The sequence below is a fragment of the Mesocricetus auratus genome, unplaced genomic scaffold (genome assembly GCF_017639785.1).
Source record: "Mesocricetus auratus isolate SY011 unplaced genomic scaffold, BCM_Maur_2.0 Super-Scaffold_4256, whole genome shotgun sequence".
In the NCBI taxonomy this organism is placed as follows: Eukaryota; Metazoa; Chordata; class Mammalia; order Rodentia; family Cricetidae; genus Mesocricetus; species Mesocricetus auratus.
The window spans coordinates 113,437,187-113,456,938 of record NW_024429182.1 but is presented as its reverse complement, the minus strand read 5'-3'; positions in this window follow the sequence as shown (position 1 = coordinate 113,456,938).

Below are 19,752 nucleotides of genomic sequence, written 5' to 3'. Positions count from 1 at the left end.
AGTTTCCCCATGTGGAACACCACCATAGGCTTTTAACTTTAATAGTCATTGACTCCATATATAGAGGGCACATAAGCAGTACTTAGCACATGGATGCTATATAATATTAGAGGACCACGAATTAAGAAATAATTTCTTCACAACTATGCATGACACATAGGCTAGGTTTTAAAATGAAGTCAATATGACATTCCCTTCAATGAGGAAAGTGAAGAATTTATTTGGGGAGAATAAACTCTCGGTGACCATGTTGCTTGCTGGGTAACTGATTCTCAGGACATCAGTTACCACATACTTGCCACTGAAAGGTTGATCCTCAGGTAAATAAACCGTACGAGTTAAGATGGTGACCATCTTCTGAAATGCCATAGCTTAAGTACTGTAACTGAATTTGTAGAGACATCTGAACTGCAGAAGGCACATCCTGAAATGGTTTTCTGTTTTCTCTGGCCTGCTTCTTGCCTTCCCAGAACTTAATAGACACTTTGGACAAATCCCACAGCTTTTCAGTCATTTCCAAATTTTAAAGTGATATTTTAAAACTCACTGGAGTCTGCTTTGTTTTAAGTTTCCATCACTCACCATCTGCTTCCCAAAGCCAGGCAGATATGAGAGCGGGGACATGAGTGTGGTCCCTCTGTCCTTCAGCACCACTCCCCATTTCCACCTTTGTGAAGGGAGAACAGCTCAGAAAAGGAAGGTGCGCTTATTTAACTGGTATTGTTGTAGCCTCTGTGGCAAATGTGCTTTGTGTAGGATGTTGGCTACTTTGTGGCATGAGTACATGATTCTTTGTGGCTTTTCCCGGAACATTTTCTTTCCTTAGGACTGATGTGGTTTGGAGATGGAGTATCCCCTGAAAGGTTGGTGGATGGAGAAGTGGTCGTCAGATCCCGACAACCATTATCTAACAGTGGACCTCATCCTTAGCCTCCTAATGATGACATCACTCGAGATCCGGCCTAACTGGAGGAAATAGGTCACAGAGATCTTGACCAGGGAAGATATATTTTTATACATTGTTTCCACTCTCCCCTTCTTGGCTGCTGTGAGGTGAACTGTTTTACTACGCCAGTGCTCCAGGAGGTAGTTTCTTACTCCATCTGATGTATGGGCCAGGATGCAACAAGTCAAATGTCCACAGGCAGGAACCTGTAAAACTAGTAGCTAACATAAATCTTTCCTCTTTTTGGAATGTTTCCCCTCAGATAGCTGTTACATTGCTGAAAAGCTGACTCTGACAGCAAGTCCAGTTTATCCCCAGCTCCTGACCAGAGAGATGGTTTTGTCTGTGTGTTCTCTGGTCAGTCTCCAGCTATCCCTCTCTGGCCTACAGGGTTCTTAATTTAAAAACAGACAAACAAACAAAACCCACCAAGCCCCTTCTCTTGGAATCAAGTGTTGACAAGCAAGTAATCTAGCCTTCCTGCCCCACCCCAGCTGTAGGGAGTGTCCATTGCTGCCCTCCTCTGTCCTCACTCTCCTCTCTCCGCCTTGCTACAGTGTATACACTGGAAGATAGAAGCCAATGCACTTTCCCGCAGGTGTGCAGCAGGGCCTGAGATGCACACGCACTCCCTCTTCAAAGACATTCTGGAGTATCGGCATCTCTGTGAGTGGCTTGTAGAGTGCTTCTCATACTTTCCGGGAAATGATGGAGAATAAGATACCGTGCCCTGCTGGTATGGATCTCAGTGGTAGAGCACTTGCCTAGTATGTGCAAGGCCTTGAGTTCCTCCCCAGCTCGGAAAAGAAGGTGAGAGAAGGAGGCAGAAACGGAGGATGTCCTCCAACTCAACCCCAAAGCCCTGTCTTAGTTGCTTCTCTTGTTGCTGTGATAAAATGTTTTGATAACAGTGACTTAAGTGAGAAAGGGTTTGTTCTGGCTCAAGGTTTGAAGTACAGTCTATCGTAGCAGGGAAGTCAAGGCAACCAGAACTTTAAGTGGCTGGTCACGCATATCACATCCACAGTCAGGAGGAAGACAACAATGAATGCTAACTCTCCTTTTTTGTATAGTCTAGAATCCCATCCCAGTGACTGGGGCCAGCCATACTTGATACATCTTCCTGCCTCAAATAGCCTAGTCAAGACAACTCCCCACAGGGCATCTCCCAGCTGAGCTCAACCGTAGAGAGCTCCCTCGGCCTTCTGCCTTTGCTCTTAAGTACCCTGAGGTGCACAGCAAGTGCATCCATCTCTCAACAGCCCCTGCACAGCTCTTTCTGGAATGTTACGACACTGGACACTTCCTGTTTTCAACTCAGCAGCCTCATCCTAAAATTGCCAGAGGACAGAAAAAGTCTCAAGAATATGTCACGCCGGTGTTGTTGCTGCCTTAAAATCTTTTTTGAGACTCTTCCTTTGTCTCTGAAACCTTCTCCCTTGGCAGCCAGCACAGCCCCACAGGAAGAAGCAGAATTGGACCCCTGCTGCCAATTTCTTGGTGAAATTTGCTAAAAATATGTATTCTCTGTAGGCACGATTTGATTAGACTTAAACTTTCTTTCTACAAACATTATAAACACTAAATGAAGGTTGTGTGTTCTGTTTTTGTAATGTGCAGCTTTTTAGAGAGAAAGCCCTGAAAACAGTAAATGGATCAGCATTCCAGGTACATGTTGCTGTTGAGGAGAATTGGTTATATTCTTGACACATCTGAGGTTTTAGTTTACAATAGAGTTTACAAGCTGGGTAGGCATGCCAGCACGTACGTGTAATCCTCCCAGGAGGCTGAGACAAAAGGATTGTGAATTCAGAAAAGCCTGAGCTACAGTGATCCTCTGTTTCAAATATATATATTTGACTCTCTGCTTGGGTAAATAGAAATGGGAAACATGAAGCCTTTCTCACACATGTACTATGTCACACATAATCAAGTTTCTGTGGCCAACTGATGGTATAGTCACTGCATAAAACAACAGCTAAAAAAAGAAAACAAACAAACTATGATAGTATTGAAAGGGGCCTTTCCAAAAAGTTTAAAACACTACTCTCATGCAAATATAAAGGAGGGCAATGTGCCCATGAGACATACAACTGTGAACAAGGAAAACAGCAACATTTACAGGAAAAAAAAGTGAACAAAGTTAGAGGTACAGAGATTCTATTATCTATCAGGAAATAAATACTAAAATTAATTTCTTGCATTAGAAATGAGACTAGCTCATGTTTTACACAGAGAAAAGCCTACAAGTTAATGTGTAATTTCTGATTCTTGGCTTTGATCAACAGAAAATAGTAAACCAAATAAAAGTTCGTTTCTATAAAATCCAATAGTCCTTGGGTAGCCCATTAGACATTGCCCAGGCTGGAACAATGAAAGAATAAGCAGCTACTGTCTGCTTCATCCCTATATTTCAAGTAAGTAGCTTTTAAGTGGCAGTGCTTGCCCTAAGATACAATACATGTCAATGTCTTCTTGTGGTACCCACGAGTATAATTTCTCTATGAATGTGACGACTGCTTATTTCCCCAGACACAATATTTCTCCATGCTTTTGTGCAGGCTCCTGAATAGAGCGTGAGGGATATAACTTAAAAAGTGCCTCCTCCACATCCGCCCTTTATGTGTCTATGGTGTATGCGTAGTTGTGTGTGTTCATGTGTGTATGCACATGTATGTGTAGGTGCACATGTACGTCTATGCATGTCCATGTAGAAGCCAGAGTTCAACATTATACATCTTCCTCGTTTGATTTCTCTCTTATTTTTTTTCCTTTAAAAAATCTGGTATATATTTCATTGAAATAAAACATCACATTCCCCTCTCTTTTTCCTCCCTGCATCCTCTCCTAGGTACTCTCCCTCCAACTGCTCTCATGCCCCTCACTCTCAAGTTGATAGCCTCTTTTTCTTTTATTATTGTTGTTTCATATATATATATGTCTGTGTGTTATTGTTGTTTCATATATATAAACATATGAACTATGTATGTATATGTACACATACATACATATGTTTCATATATGTGTTCATGTATGCACGAACATATAAATATAACTTGATGAGTCCATTTTTTTTTTGTTTGCTTGCATATGGTTTCAGAACTATCCACCCTGCATTTGACAACCAAAATGAAGGTTCATTCCTGGAAGAGGCTAATTCTCTTTCTCCTAGGAGTCATTAGTTGTCTATAGTTTTTTTTGTTGTTGTTTTTTGTTTTTTGTCTAGGGGTAGAATTCTAGGAAAATTTCCCCCTTTCACATTAGCATGTCTATGGATGCTATCTATCACTGTTCTTTCTTATATATGCAGCCATTTCAAGGTGGTCCCTGACTGCTGAAGGCTCCACATATTTGGGACATATGATTCGAGCTGGATTTAACCTAAAAGCCTCCTTCCTGAAGTCTAGTTTCCATGGTACCAGAAAATCCTGTGCAAGCTACAAAGAGAAGGAGGCAACCAAGCAGTCTTACCCTTCTGCTACATGGATGAACATGAGCAAAATCCCCTTGTATCTGTGCTGTCTTACTTTCTCCATTCACCTGTGATTGGCATCTAGGCTGAATCTATATCTTGGCTCCCATGAATAGTGCAGCAATAAAATGGATGCGTAAGCATCTCCACAGTATGCTGACTTAGAGTCACCTGGGTATGTGCCCAGAAGCTGTACAGCTGAGGCACATGGTAGTTCTGTTATTAGTTTGCTTTTTAATCCTTCATGCTGATGTCCATAGTGGCTGCCTCAGTTTACATACCCGTCAGTACTGAGTGACGCTCTTCTTTCCCCACACCCCACCAGCATTAGCTGTCATGTGTTCTCCTGATAACAGCCACTCTGACAGTGAGATGGAATTTCTCTCTGCTTTGAGATTGCATTTCCCAGATGGCTAAATATGTTCAATAATTTTTTGAAATATTTATTAGATACTTGTACTTTTTGTTTTTGAGAACCATCTGTTCAACTCACTTGCCCACTTTTTGATCGGATTGTTTGGGGGGATTTAATCTATTGAGTTCTTTATGTATTTTAGATAGTAACCTTTGCCAGATAAATTGCTTATAAAGGTTTCCTCTAATTTGATACATTCTTTACCCTGCTGTTTCCTTTGCTGTGCAAAAGCTTTTTAATTTCATACTATCCTATTTGTCAATTTTTAATATTATTTTCCAGGATCATCTTGTATATGTCTTCCTGTAGCCTCTAATTCATTTATTCATCAAGAATCACCAGTCTTCTTTTGGAGAGTGATATAATTAAAAACTAGGGTCTTGGGCTAGAGGGATGACTCAGTAGTCAGGGCTCTTTCAAAGGACCCAAGTTTGGATTTCAGCACCCATGTAGGAGGCTCACAGCTGCCTATATGCCAGCTCCAGAGTATCTGAGCTTCTCTCTGTCTTCCCTGGACAGCCATAAACAAGTGGCATACACACATGTATACAAATAAAAATTATACACATAGATATATACTGTAGGACATGTGTGTGTATGTAGCACAATAAATAAAAGACCCAGAGACAAATACTGGGGTTCAAGCTTCAAGCTGAAGATCAGAGAGGCAAAGCAGCTAAGCCTGTAAATCTTACCTCTACCCAACTGAAACAGCAGTTCTGTCTCCAGGAATCCTCAGAGGTGGGAAAGGCTCTGAATTCCTGTCTCCTCCTCCTTTTATTCCTTTCTCTGTCCAGCCATATCCTCCTGTCTCCACCTCCCTAGTGCTGAAATTAAAGGCGTGTGATCCCAGGTGCTGTTTCTGTGTAAGCTGTTTCTATTAGGACTGGATTAATTTTGTGTAGTCAGTGTGGCCTTGAACTAACAGAGGTCCATCTACCTCTTAATCCTGAGTCCTGGGATTAAAAGTGTGTACCTGGCTTCTATGGCTAACTAGTGTGGCTACTTTGCTATTTTTATCTCCAGTGGTTTTAATAAATCGTACACAATATATCACCGTGTGTGTGTGTGTGTGTGTGTGTGTGTGTGTGTGTGTGTGTGTGTGTGGTGGTGGTGGTGGTGGTGGTGGTGGTGGTGGTGGTATCTTTCAGACAGACTTTCTCTGTGTAGCCCTGGCTGTCCTGGAACTTGTTCTTTAGACAAGGCTGGCCAGGAAATCAGAGATTCACCAGCCCCTCCCAAGTGCTGGGATTAAATGTGCGCACCACCACCACCTGGATAAAAATTAAATATTTTTAAAGCCAAAATCTGAATACTAAATGGTACTTGTAGCTCCTTGTCATTATTTCTAGTTCTTTCTAGTTGACAATGCAATGAAGTACTTGTCCACCAATTCCTGTAGAGGATGGTTGATTCCGGAGCCATGGGGATACAAAAGCCTACCATCTTCAAGTTCCTTCTATAAAATAGCGTACTATTTGTGTGCCATGTGCTTCCACCTTTATTTTGTCAATCATTTCTAAATTACAAGGCAAACACTATGCAAATGTTATTCTCTAATGTTTGGACATACTGAGAAAAAGGTATGTACATACTCAATATAAACATGAGGTTTTCATTTTTTTATTTATGGTTGTCTGAAGTCATGGTTGTAAAGCCCCAAAATACATAGGTCAAATGTCTAAGTGTATGCTAACTGGTGTGTGTGTGTGTGTGTGTGTGTGTGTGTGTGTGTGTGTGTGTGTCTATAAGCTAAATATGAGTTCTTCCTGATGTCTACAATTCGAGTTGCCCACAGATATTTCTGATATCTTTTCTCTGCTCCTTAACTCACAATAGTGACAATCCTGGTTTCCGTTTCCATCATACATTATTACTGCTTCAAGGTTTTGCAATGAAATAACTCAATTTTATGCTGAAAAATACTGTGGTCATTCAAAACACCTTGTATGCCCCACTAAATAGAAGTTATAATATGTTCTAAAAAGTTCATAAACAATTTAAATATTTATCACTAGAAAAATCTGCAATGGAACCCAATGAGACGAGCTAATGAATTAAACAACTCCAATTCTCATATGCTCATTCTAGTCATTCTCTTTCTTCTGATTGGATGAAATCATGACTCTCAAACCTCCCTTCTCCTGGCATGTGAAGACTTTCCTTTTTGATTGTCATGAGTGTTTTGTTGTATCTATTGCAATTTTCAAAATTAGTATTTTCATTTCATTTTTAATCACTTTTAAAAATAATTTCATAAAACTTGCTTTAAATTACTATAGTCCATCAAAATGTTATTACTTTAAGATCACCTATACTATTTTAAGATAGTATCTACACATGGAAGTGTACACTCATTTTAAGTGTAGTTTAAAATTTTTTGTCAAATATTCACACAAATGAAACTACCTCCATAGTCAAAATTAAGGACAACGAACCTCTTTGCTATCAAGCTTTGCTCTTTCCTAATTAATGTCACCAAAGATTGGTTTCAGCACAATAATTAAGAATGCGGATCATGAAATGGAGAGATGGCTTTGTGGTTAAGAGCACTGACTATTCTTCCAAGGAACCCAGGTTCTGTTTCCAGAACCCACATGGAGGAACCTGATGTCATCCAGACTTCATATGCATGCGTGCACACACTGGCACACATACCAACACATACAACTGCATGGCCACACACACAATTGCTTTAAATGCAAACTATAGCGAATAAGAATGTCAAATAAACAGCTAAATAGTGATGCGGGAAAACACAGAACATTTTTGGCTGAGTGACAACTGGTGTAAGTTTACCTGTGCCCTCTGGGGATGCTCCTGTAACACTGCAATGCCATTTTAAAATTTCAGCTTCTAAAAACACATATGAGAGCATTCTAACCCTATTCAAATCATACGTGAGCAACTGACAAACCATGAAGACTTTTTATTTCACATTTTAATGTGAAATGGTGGTGCATTCCTTTAATCCCATTTAATCCAACACTCAGGAAGCAGGTGAATCTCTGTGAGTTCGAGTCCAGCCTGATCTATAGAGTGAGTTCCAGGACAGCCAAGGCTACACAGAGAAACCCTATCTCAAAAAACAAAAAGAATCCTATTTCTAAGAGACTCTTGCATTAAACACATACTACTAAGTGTGGCATGAGAGTCAACAACAGTGTAGGTCCAATGTGTGCTGTCTTCCCAAGAGAAAACACAGCATTCCCCACCTACATGCTGAGGCAGTCTGAGGACCAGATATGGCAGACAGATGAGTACACTGACTCTCAGGCTGCAATGTGGTCAAGCATCCTTCTCCAGGCATGTGTGCAAACATTATCCCTAACAATGTGGCTACTGGAGGTAAGGTCCAAAGAGCGGTATCCTAAGACACAACAAAATGATTCTAAAACAAGTGGTCACTACCTTCACCTTGAGAAATAGAACCTGGGCCCTTTTATTTATTTTACTTCTTAAATCATTAACATTTAGTTGTTTATTTATGCAAGTGTTTTACCTGTATGTATGTGTGTGCATTACACATGTGCCTGGTGTCCACAGAGGTCAAAAGTTGCATCCGATATCCTGGAACTGGAGTTTATAAACTGTTGTGGACCACCATGTGGGTATTGGGATGGAACCCAGGATCTCTCCAGGAACAACAACTGCTCTTAACTGCTGAGACACCTCTCCAGCCCCAACCCCGAGGTAATTTTAAAGACTTCTCTAAACCAGGGATCTCAGTCCTGGCTTTCCTTAAACTGGAACTACTTTTTCTGATGCATTATGAAAGTAGGCCAAAAGGCTTCTAACAGGTGCTTCCTCTGTGGACGAGACGATGAAGAATCACTGTCCAACTGTGAGCATCCCATATCCCAGGCCACTAGTGTGCCTGGAAAGAAAAAGTTGATACAGAGATTGCTCAGTCCTCTCAACTCCACCATGCCAGAGTGAGAGGGACGATAGAGCAAAACCTGAGAGAGAGAAGCATTTTTTTCCTCAGGATACCAGCTATGACAGAAGAACCTTCTTTGGATTACCCAGCACCAAGTTCAAAGGGGAGGAAATGACCCCCAGCAGATGGTGAGCTAGCTTTTGTTGTATGTACTCATTCCCTTCAGGAGGGCCTGGCCTCCAGGCCAGGAAGCCATGACCACTCCTCAATAACATGCTCAGAGAGGGTGTTCCTATTCTCATCTGTACTGAACAGAAGCCATTTCACATCTATTATTAGTGCCAGGAAATGACCCACAAAGAATACGTCACAAAGAACTACAGGAACTCTCTAACAGGAGGGATCCTTCAAAAGGGAAAGTGAATTGGTGGATTCAGCATTGTGAAGAGTTTGCTGTTTGCCACATGTGAAGCCTGGCAATTAGGATGAGTTCTTGTCTAGACATCTACAATGGACAGAAAGAACACGGATAACCACAGTGATGATCTTTAGATAACCCGGTGAAAAATTCTCCTTGGAGCTAATATGCTTCATGAACAATAAGAAGAAGATGAAGATGACACAAAATATTCTGAGCAGTAATCTCAGTGCCCTGAAATTGCACTACTCTTATTAGTTCTGTCTTTTAAACCATATTTTTACTTTAATTTAAAAAAACCCATGTAATACAAACTCATATGCTCATATGTTGTGTATGCACTTATTACTGTGTGTGTGTTTGTGTGTGTGAGTGTGTGTGTGTGTGTCTCAGAGACCACAGATTAATCTCTGATGTTTCATGCACTGTCTCACTCGTCTTTAAGATAGGGTCTGTCACTGGCCTGGCACTCACCAAGTAGACTAGGTTGGCCAGCTGACCTGCCAGCCCAGGGTTCTGCTCTTCTCTACCTGCAATCCTGGTTACAAGAACACACCATAACCATATCTGGCGTTTTAAACATAGGTTCTAGGGATTCAACTCAAATCCTCATGCTCTCTTGGCAAAGACTTTACTGATGAGGCCATCTCCCCAGCCCAACATGTATGTAATTTTTAAAAAATCAAATAGAGACTTGCAAACAAAAGGCTAAAGTTCTTTGACCTTCTTTACCGTCTCTCAGGATAGCTGACACAAAGACAAACCTCCTTTTTATGGGGTGCTGTGAGTGTCCTGGGCTGGTCTGAACCAATTCAAGTGTCCATTCCTACACAGAGCACTCAACACAGGGGACAGGTGTAACACAGGGCTTATGCCAATCCAGAGGCCACTCCGGGAACTCTGCAGACAGTGTCAGTGGTGCTGCAACCCAGTGGTGGCCGAGGAGAGTGGACTGTAAGGGGCCTCTGTGCTCGCGATTAACTCCTCCCCAGCCCTTTTCTCTTCTTCTCCATGGTAGACTGAACAATGGTCCACAAAATACTCAAGTCTTGCTCTGGAGCATGTACAAGTTGTCTTCTAGGGTAAACATGGCTTCCTGGACCTGATTAAATGGAGGAGCTTGTGATGAGGAAATTTCCCTGGGTGATCTGGGAAGACTTATGTGAGTAGAGGGGAGAATGAGGAAAATAAATGGAGACCTAAGCAAGTTGCTACCTCACTGGCTTTGGAGACAGGAGAAGGGGTACAAGCCGGGGGTGTGGGGCGGTGGGCACAGGGGCACCGTTCATCTTTCAAAACTGTCGAGATAGGAGAAACAAATATCCCGAGTGAAAAAATGAGTAAATAGCTTGCACTGCTGCTTGTGGAAGTGGGAATCCCTGTCCAGTTGCTGTGGGTGAACCACTTCCCTTCTGTATTTTAACTACAGAGATGCGGTTCTGTTTCTCACACATGTCCTTGACCTCTGCATGAACTTCCTGCTTGCTTCATACCAAGTTGTTAAGAGTGAATGCATATCTGAATGTAGCCACAAGATGGAGACGTTCTCCTGTTTAGCACTGGGAACAGCCCAGCTCCACGAACTTCTGTGCCTGCTAAACGCCTTAGTTAATCTCTAGCCCAGGCTCCTGACCCCACCCACAAGGAAGAGACTCTGGAACCCACAGGATCAGTTTTTAAGGGGTCTGATCTAACACAGTGTCTACTAATTCTCACTCTGTTGTTCAGAGGCAACATTCTTCCCTCTGCTATCTTCTTTGGTCACACTAACTTTCTGTTCTTGAATTCTGACTATCACAGTTCTTCCTATTAAAATTGTTATAGTGGTTTCCCACTTTCCACTTCCACTGCTATACGTAAAACAGAGGACTAAAGATTATTTCACAGTGTGCCTGCACCGGCCTATGAGTTGTCCTCGTGAGACAAAGAGAAAACTTGGTCCAGACCAACTAATGTCCTCCTCTTGCTTCCACTGACTGCTGAGCTGGGTTCTCCGGTTTCTGAATGAATCAGACATGGGCAAAGGGCTCTGAACTAAGGGAGAGATGCCGATAAGCAAATGAGATGATTGGCATAAGCGGGGCACACTATTCTATCACCAGAGAAACATATGGGAAACATTTCCAAGTGGAGCCTGAGGTGGGCAAAACATAGCATGAAATAGACAATGCATGACACATAAAATTTTATAAACCAGAAAGAAGGCAAGGGGCTCCATAAGCAGACAGATGGCTTGAGCAAATTATGCAGCCAGGAAAGGAAGCAGAAACGGAGAGAGCGGAAGGTATGATGGGTCAGTTACACAGCGGAAGCAGATGACTCCAAATGATGAGTGGCTTAGGGAACAGTCTCATTTCTCACTGGTTGCCTGTGTAAATGTCAGCAGAGCTTTGCTCCATGCAGGGACCAAGGCTGAGGCCAGCACCATCATCCTGCATCCCCATCACCTGGTTCACCATCTTCTAACTACAAGCATCTGGACTATTGAGACTATTGAGAGCATATCAATTTTTCTGCCACAGCAGAATCCTCAGATCGACCTATTTGCGTCATAATATGAAAGACTTTCAAACTTTAGTGAAAGACAAATGACTTGCTTCAATTTGGAGAAATCAGAACTCCATTTTGATTGCAAAAAATATACATGTTTAAAATGTTTACCAATGAGCCAGGCTTTGCTAAAACTCAAACATAAAAAGCAAGGTTTTTCTGGTCCTGTATGTGAGGTTTGTAATTAATACAGCAGTAGGACCACTAACAAGAATGGCTTCCAGGAACCTCACCTAGCTCCAGGTTTTGCCATGTCAGTCAGATATGGATTCCCAATGTCATTGTTAACAAATGAAGCCACCCAAATTCCAGGTTATAGCCTCAGAGGGTGGAGCCACAGATCTACAGGTAGCTTCAAGCATTCTGTGTCTACAAACTTTCCAAAAACATTGCCTGTGATGGTTAGAATAAGAATGCCACCCCCCAGCCTCATATGCTTGAGTACTTGGTCTCTATTGGTAGCTGTTTGGGGACAATTGAGAGATGTGTGGCCTTGCTGGAGGAAATAAGTCACTGGGGTTTTCAAAAGTCATTTTGAGTTAGCACTCTCTCTGCCTCACTCTTGTGGATCAAGATGTAAGCTCAGCTGTTCTTCCACTACACCTTCCCTCCCCCATCAGGGACTCAACGCTCTGAAACTGTAAGCACAATTAATTGCTTTCTTTTATAGTGACCTTGGTCAACTAAAAGAAGACACTGCTTCTCCTTTTTTGACATACATGCCAGGAAAGCACTTGGGACCACAGCACTGCAAGAGTCACCTTAATGCAGAAAGGATTAAGAGAGGGCATGAGAGAGGACTCAGAGGGGAAGACATAAAGGAGAGCATAGATGTAATCAGACTTCTCTATCACTGTAACCAGATGTTTCTATCCCACCTGCCCGTTGCCAAATAACCACTCAGAGGCTTAATATTAATTATAAACTGTTTGGCCTATTAGCTCAGGCTTATTACTAGCTAGCTCCTACATTTAAATTAACCATTTCTTCTTCTTCTTTTTTTTTTTTTTTTTTTTTGGTTTTTATGAGACAGGGTTTCTCTGTATTGTTTTGGAGGTTATCAGTCCAGCCCAGCCTTGAACTCACAGAGATCCGCCTGCCTCTGCCTCCCGACTGCTGGGATTAAAGGCGTGCGCCACCACCGCCCGGCTAAATTAACCATTTCTATTAGTTTATATTTTACTGTGAGGCTCCTGGCTTATTTCCTCAGATCTTGCTTCCCTGGTAACTGCTAATGTCTCCCTGAATCCGCCTGCTTTTTTTCTGTATCTCTGTTTGAACTTCCCACCTAGCTATATTCTACCTAGCTATTGATCAAATCAGCTTCTTTATTAACCAATGGTAACAAAACATATTCACAGAATACAGAAGGGCATCCCACATCACCTCCCCTTTTCTGTCTAATTAAAAAGGAAGGTTTAACTTTAACATAGTAAAATTCCATATAACAAAACAGGTATCAAGCAGGAATTACAGTTACAATATTTAGTCTAGTTGTATTTGGCAAAATTAAAGAAAATATTCTATCATCTATCTTATTTTTGTAAGTTTAAAGTTTCATATCTAATTTATTTTTTATCATAATTAAGGAAAACTATAATTATAACTATCTAGTCTTCAACTCCACCAAAAACTCAAGAAGGATATAATATTACCCAAGTAAGCAGGAAGTACATTGCAAACAACTACCAAAACTCTAGAAATGGCAGAGATATCTGGCTGCCTGGACAGTCACCTAAAGTTCTTCTGTAACATTGGGGCATCCATCTGTAGCTGGCAGGCCTACAGTGTCTGGCAGACTTTTCAATGAAGCAGGAAATTTGAAACTGTCCACCTATATTGACAGTTTGTCAATCATTTTTCCTCTATGTCCTAAAGAATGTCTGGCAGACTCTTCCATGGAGCAGGAATCCTGAAGGACTGCCCCATCTTGTTTTGGTAAGTACAGCAGTTACTTTCCTGTGGGTCCTGCATGTCTAGTTTATAAAGCATACAGTCAAGCAGTTCAAAAGAGCAGTTTTTTGCCCAAATAGCCAGGCTCTCCACATTGAAGGCAAGCTCCATAAGAAACTTCTTCATTACCCATCATCCTTTTGAAGTAATTGGTACTGCCAGGAGCAGACATGTCTCACTGTCAAAAAAAGTCTAAGTTCTTAAAATATTTTAAATGCCATATTCTGTAGGTCTTTGAATCTGTTTGAAGATTACATATCCATATATTTGCATATCTAGAGACTCTAACTAACATGACTGTAAGTTTGACTATTAAAGATGTTTATTAATCTGTATTTTAATTATGCATTACATTTTTTAAATGAGCTGCATAAACATAATACCTTAAACAAAGGTAGAAATATGCATTTACTGTAACAAAATTGACCTTAAATTTGTATCAATAAACAAAAATTCTTTAAACAAGAGTAGAAACATATATACAGTGTAACAAAATTAACTTTAAATTTGTATCACTATACCAAAATCCATGCCAATGTAAAATATCTGAGATTAATATCTTTTATACTATATTCCTATATTCCCCTAAATATAACAAACATCCATAACCTGCCAAATAACTAAAGATCATCCCTACCCCCAAAAACTCTTGGGAATGTGGACATCATTTTCTCCAAACTGCTTCCTGCTGTCTATGGGCAAAGTATATTTCAGATCCCTGATAAAATTTTGAGATAATGTCCAAGTCCTGGGAAGACCAGTAGTAGCCTTTGTTGATAGATATCACCTGTCAGGGTTCAGGAGGTCTCTCTTGATCAAAGCTGGTCCATCTTAACCCTGAACAAATCCACAGTCTCTTGCTTCCTATGGAAGTAAGCAAAACTGCTCTCCAAAGCAATGTATCTTTTAAGTTCAATTTTAAAAATATATTTTTGACTTTTGTTTGAAAGTTAAGGCATTTAAAAAATGTTTAGGTTGGTATATTTTAGCAGTCTCTCTTTCAATCCCATGTCTCTGAGCAGCTGTCCTTTGCTTTTCAGTAGCAAAAAATTCAAAATCAATGCAATACTATACAGGATCCAGACTCCCCATGTATTTTCCATCTGTAGGTGGTTTATTTCTCTCTTTAAGGACTTTGTTATATTATTTTAAGCTATTTACTTCTTTCTATAACTGTCAATACGTCGTAAAACACATTGGAACCTGTTTGGGTGTTTTTCTGTCTGAACCTCTTTTTATTGTGTAGCTTTTAGCCTTTTTTTTGTCTGTATGAGCAAAAGCTAAATCCACCACAGAGCGGGTGACTGATTAGCCTCTCTGTACTGCATCCTGCAGCAGAAATCTGTGATGCCACTCTGGTGGCTGGCTACATCTTGCAGGAAGCTGTTGGGAGACACATCTCTAGGCTCTACTACTGGCATGAGACTGTGAGACTAGAAAGCCCAGTGCAGCTCAGTTTCTGTGTGTTCAGAACCTTTTTTTAAAAAGCTTTCTCAGGCCCTATGGAAATTCCAGAGCCTCATGTTCATCTGCCATTTGTAACTGCAAGTTTCTCTCCTGAGCACCTATTCCTGAATAACCACCCAGAGACTTAATATTAATTATAAATGTTTGGCAAATGGCTCAGGCTTACTACTAACTAGCTCTTTCATTTAAATCAATCCTTTTCTGTTAATATTTCTAATGTTGCCTTTTGGCTGTGGCTTACTGGTAATGCTCTGGCATCTTACTCCTGCAGTGACTTCATGGCATCTCCCTGACTCGACTCCCCCTTCTTTTCCTCTGTTTCTTTATTTTGATTTCCCACGTAACTATATTCTACCTGGCTGTTGGCCAAATCAGCTTCTTTATTAAGCAATGGTAATAAGCATGTTCACAGTATATGGAACAGCATCCCACATCATGTAGCTGAAGTAGTAGGGTTATAAGAAGAATGAGAAGCTGTGGGGGGAGGGATGCTTCTGAGCCATTGGAAGTTTAGGATAAGGGGTGGGGTGAGAAGAGCAGGGATACAACATGGACCCTGAAATGTGTAGCAGGTACTTGTGACATCAAAGGAAGCCTGGAGGCAGGCATGCATTTGGATGCTAATTGGCACCAAGGTAGCCTTTTTTCCCTTCTGCCAAGAATAAGGGAACTGGTTCCTTTGGTAATTTCTGGGGAATACTGTCTTTTGTCTAGCCACCAGCATTTGGACCTAACAGACACTGACTCCATGGGACAATTGGAGTCTGTTCGTTACAGTTGGAGGGTTTATGACTTTCCTCCTGTGGCTCTCCACATCACAGAGAAGCAAAATACAGTCATGAAATTTACCTCAGGGAAATAAGAGCAGGAACTACATGGTATATGGCTGCCTTCTAGTGAAGCAATGCACACTTGGCCATAAATTCTATTTTAAAACATCCTGTGAACACACACACTCTAGTTAGACTAGAAATTGTTTTGACATCTTTCTGGTGTCCCATATCATTCCCAAAACCATTGCTTCCAGAAACACAGCATTAGGGAGATATTAATTTGTGCAGATCCAGACTGCCTTGAGCCAAAGAAGCCCCAATGGCCAGTGTTGCCACACAGTGTAGAATTCCCATGTGTTGTGTGTTCTATTGTCCAGACTATGCTGTGGTAATGGGGAGGACTCACGGGTGTCAGGTCAACAGGCATCCTGGTTGCCTAGTTACAACAGGACTGACTGATTGTAAAGTCAGAGGCAGAACCAGTCCACCCAGAAGGGAATACCAAAGCTGGAGAAATTCAAGCCAAGTAGTTGTTAATCCTTGGATTTGTGAAAGAAAGATCAGTTAACAATATTGAACCAAATTTGAATTAAGTTTTAATAAAGAACTGACCAGAAAATGGATGCTGGTCAGGTTCATCCCTGAGTTCCCAATGAGTCACATTTTGCAAGGGGCTTAAAAAAGCCCATGAAAAATGTATTTCTGTCATTCATACATTTAGTCACCCTGAGTCAAAAATACAGGTACATACATAAGACAAGACACAGAGACGAAAAGAGAAGAAAAGAAAGAAGACACAGAGCCAGAATGACAGTAAGAAACACCAACAATTGGAATCATTTAGAGGTCTACCAGTCTGACCAAGAGATATTCTCTTAACAAATAGGAGGCCTCCCTATAGCCTTTCTGGAAAACCCAAACACGAGGAACCCATCAGAGGCTGGGCCTCTCCAAATTTTTGACTCCTGAAACTATGCTGGTCCTCTTCACCTCTTGGCTTGGCCTCCAGTGTCATGTAATACCCTTACGGTTCCTCAGCTGTTATTCAGCCTAGGCATTGGAATCCTATCCAGGTTCTTTGGCTTCCAGCATCACAAGGGGGCCTTCAGGCTCCAAGACAAGTCAGAAAAGAAAAATTGGTGGTTCTGGCTGGACTCTAATTAACCAGAAATGATCCGTTGGCAATGGGATGTCTCCCTTTACCCTGAATAGGAATGCATAGACCTCTTTAGGTCCTCCCCATTCCCAGATCAGGGTATTTTATAACCAGAATCCAGACACCAGGTAGGAAAATATCACAGAAAGCTAAAAATGGCTTCTATGACCGACCAAAAGGAGGCTGCCATTTTTAAAAAGGGCTTGTTAATGCTTTCAATAGTAGCCATTAACTTCAGGAGTTCACAAAGCCATTGGGTTAGACCAAGGTCCACCCACCCCCACAGGTGGCCTGTCAAGCCCAGAGTGAAGAACTCACTCCAGAATTTGGGTGGAAAGACTTTTTCTTTCATCTCACTGGGGCCTCCAAATGTTATTCCTGAGGCCAGTTCCACAATTTTGAGTCAAATTTGGAGCAAGCTTTAACTAAGTACTGACCAGAAAAATGGACTCTCGTCAGGACTCTTCACCTCCAGGTTCCCAACCAGTGAACTCAAGTCACATTTTTCGGGTATTTAAAAAAGCAAAACCTATAATTCATTTCATTTCCCATCAGATGCAATTATGGGTAAACAAATATTCTGACATATTTCTTGTCTACGTACCTCTTACCCATATGTGATCAAGCACATCCAGTGTAGTTGGTTAAACAAACACTTGTTTAGGAAAGTAAAAACATATGACTTGTTATTTCCCAAGAACTACAACTCTCAGCATTCCAAGAAGTTACCTTTTCCTTTGGCAGGTAGGACTTAAACATTAAGCCTCTGAAAGATTAAGTCTGCTGTCACATAGTTCCAAATGGAATGAAAGCAACACAACTTTCTCTGACAGAGTAGCTCAGTTATGTGGGACTGTGTGGTGCTTCCTGAGTGTTACTGTGCCAATTAGTCATGTCAACTTGACACACAAACTAGAGTTACCTGAAAGGAAAGAACTTCAATTAGGAAAATTCCTCCATAAGATCCAGCTGTAAGGCATTTTCTTAATTAGTGACTGATGGAGGAGGGACCACCCCATTGTGGGTGATGTCATCTCTGGACTTGTGGCCTTGGTTTCTAAAAGAAAGCATGCTGAGCAATCCATGGTGAACGCACCAGTAAATGGCACTCCTCCATGGCCTTTGTATCAGCTTCTGCCTCCAGGTTCCTGCCTTGTTTGAGTTCCTGTCCTGACATCCTTCAATGATGGATTACAATGTGGAAATATAAGCCAAATAAACTCTTTCCTTCCCAAATTGCTTTTTGGTCACAGTGTTTCATCTCAGCAATAGAAACCCTAGCTAAGACAGTTACTTTCTTCATTGTTGTGACAAAATACTTCATGTGAAACAATTTAGAAGAAGGTTATATTTTGGTTCATAGCTTGCAGGTGCAGTCAGTTTTGGAAAGGAACCAATTGCAGAGTTCACAACAGCAGAAACATGTGGCTGGATATACTCAGCTCTGAGCAGACCAGCAAAGAAAGAAGAGCACTGGAAGTCCTTTATTCATTTGAGGACTGTATGCCATGAGTTGATATAAACTTCATTCACAATAGGCCTCCCTCTATTCAGTCAATTCTCTGGAAATTTTCAGAAGCCTGTCTCCTGGGTGAGTTCAAATTCATTCAAGTTGAAAGTGAAAAATAACCACCACAGACAGGATGGATAAAAGCTGATAGTAAAGAGAAGGTACAAAAAAAGTGGAGGAATGGGATCTTTCTCTGTGTCCTGGAAGATAATGTCTTCAGAGTGGTATTACTTGGAGCATATGTTATTAATCTAGGTGTCCTCTCTACCTGTCCCCTGCTCCTGAGTTGAACATGGTCTGTGGTTAGCTGAGGATTTGTTTCCACCAAGAAGTATAAATGTGGAGGGGCCACTTACTTGCCTCAGAATTGTCAGACAAACTTCTTCTGATGTCCAGCAGTGGCAGGGAGCAGGCATTCAGATTCACCACGGCCATAGCACCCACTGTGCTTTCTTATGCCATCAAAATGAAACTATAAACATAAAGCACTCACTAGTGTCTGAATCGTCCAGGCAGAATGATGTTTTTCAGGATGTGCTGAACCTTCCCTTCAATTTACCCCATGTAGATATTCCCATCCCAGGACACATTTCAGGGGAAGATAAAGATGACAGAGCCCCTGAGCTCCTAAAGAATGGTGGAGTCTTGAAGGGCAGCCCATCCACCAAGATGATGAGAGAAGAGACAGAATGAAAGAATGAAAAAAATATTCCTCTACATGACCCGCAATGTATGCTCCATATGGTTGATGAGTTTATAACTGTGACAAGGGAAGAAGTAATCACCTAACCAATGCTGGGGTGGGAAAGTTCACTGTGGCTGTCTGCATGCACCGTATGAATGTTCGTTCCCTTTGAACACATCTCCTCTGAGATCTGGAAGTAGTCATAGAGAAAGAGAGAGTAAGCAAAATGATAATAATCCTCCCTTCCCCTCACTGTTAGATGGCAGCAAATGTTTAATAACACAGTAAACTTTCCCTCGGTTTTGCATTTCCACTAACGTATGTGAATCCAGTTCTCCTTCATCTTCACCAGTCTTTGCTTTGATTTTTTTCTTTCTTCCTAACAAGTATATGTCAATTCATTGGTGCTTTCACTTGACTTTAACTAATGACTAAAGCGAGTGGATGCCTTTCCATGTACTTATATACCATCTGTGGCATTCTTTGGTGCAGAATGGGTTCATAACTTTGATCCATTTAACTGGGCT